The sequence below is a fragment of the Biomphalaria glabrata genome, chromosome 3 (genome assembly GCF_947242115.1).
Source record: "Biomphalaria glabrata chromosome 3, xgBioGlab47.1, whole genome shotgun sequence".
Taxonomy (NCBI): Eukaryota; Metazoa; Mollusca; class Gastropoda; family Planorbidae; genus Biomphalaria; species Biomphalaria glabrata.
Window position 1 is genome coordinate 53,744,110 of NC_074713.1, and position 1,319 is coordinate 53,745,428.

At 41.8% G+C, this 1,319-nt stretch overlaps 1 non-coding gene across 1 annotated transcript; it reads right to left on the reverse strand.

Moving 5' to 3' along the window:
• On the reverse strand, positions 1-112 carry Trnal-caa (transfer RNA leucine (anticodon CAA)). Its single transcript has 2 exons — positions 75-112; positions 1-46 (listed from the first exon to the last, which is right to left on the reverse strand). It is a non-coding gene; the product is annotated as a tRNA-Leu (tRNA).
• Between the last annotated feature and the right edge of the window lie 1,207 nt (positions 113-1,319).

Here is a 1,319-nt window from a genome sequence, read left to right on the forward strand (position 1 = left end):
TGTCAGAAGTGGGATTTGAACCCACGCCTACATTCGTGGACCAGAACACCCAACTGGCAGGTAAGGTTATAAGCCTTGAGTCTGGCGCCTTAGACCACTCGGCCATCCTGACATACCCGTTGACACAGATATTTACTATAGAACGCTGGGTAATAGCGATCGCCACGCTCTTCTGCCGTAGAGTCAATGTAGGCCAAAGGAGACAAAAGCTCATTGATCAGATCGAAGACTAATGTCCTGGATAATACATTATTGATTGCTTTGGTAGCCACGACGAGGCGAGGTCAGTAGAGTCGTCCACTACTGTACACATTGAAACCTACACTACCCATTAGAACAGGGGTTCTCAACCTGTGGGTCGCGACCTCCTTGGGGGGTCGATTGACCATTTGCCAGGGGTCGCCTAAGACCATCGAAAATATGGATTGTTATTGCATACTCTTCTATTGCTATATGTGTGTATGGGGGGGGGGGGGTCGCGGCAGAGTGGGGGGGGGGTGTAAAAAGGGGTCGCCGAGTTAAAAAGGTTGAGAACCGCTGCATTACAATGACACATACACACAGGCAGCTGTACATAATTTGTTTACACTTTGATTTGTTATAACTGTTTAAAGAGGGAGGTACCACAACAACACGTCTGACAAACAAACACTCATATCTTATCTTATCTTATAAAATACAGACGTTATTTCAAAAAAGAAGATGATTACGTCCTACGCGTCATGTATTCAGTCATGTACATTAACCAATGACTTAAATTCTGCCAAGTCACTGGTTTTCCTGGCTAGCTCAAGCAACCCATTTCATGCTCTAATAGCAACAGGAAAGAAGGAGCACTTGTACAAATGTGTCCTAGCATATGGAACGAGAAATGTGCCATTATCTTTTGTGTCTGTCTGTAGTCATGGAGGATAAGGTGGGATATTCCATGAGTCAGGATATTCACTTAAAACATCTCAAAAAATCAAGGGAAATGATTGCAAATAGCGAGTATAGCGCGCTCTAACTCTAAACCATCACAAAAGAGATACAAGACACCGATAGCAAAGACAAACAGACACAAACACTCTTTTGTTCCCCTGGGAATCAAATCATTAAATAGGAACAATCTGATATAAACTTTGTCACATGTAAATTATGAGTGAGTCTGGTGTGAATGTACACTTTGGTTTCTTATAGTTATAATGTTTTTTGTTTGGTGTAATGCACAAATTGTGAGACAAATTTCCATACGGGCAATAAAGATTATTATTATAATTATTATTATTAAACCCGGAAGCTCGTTAGCTAGGAATAGCAGTTCATCCAGGAGAGATAAC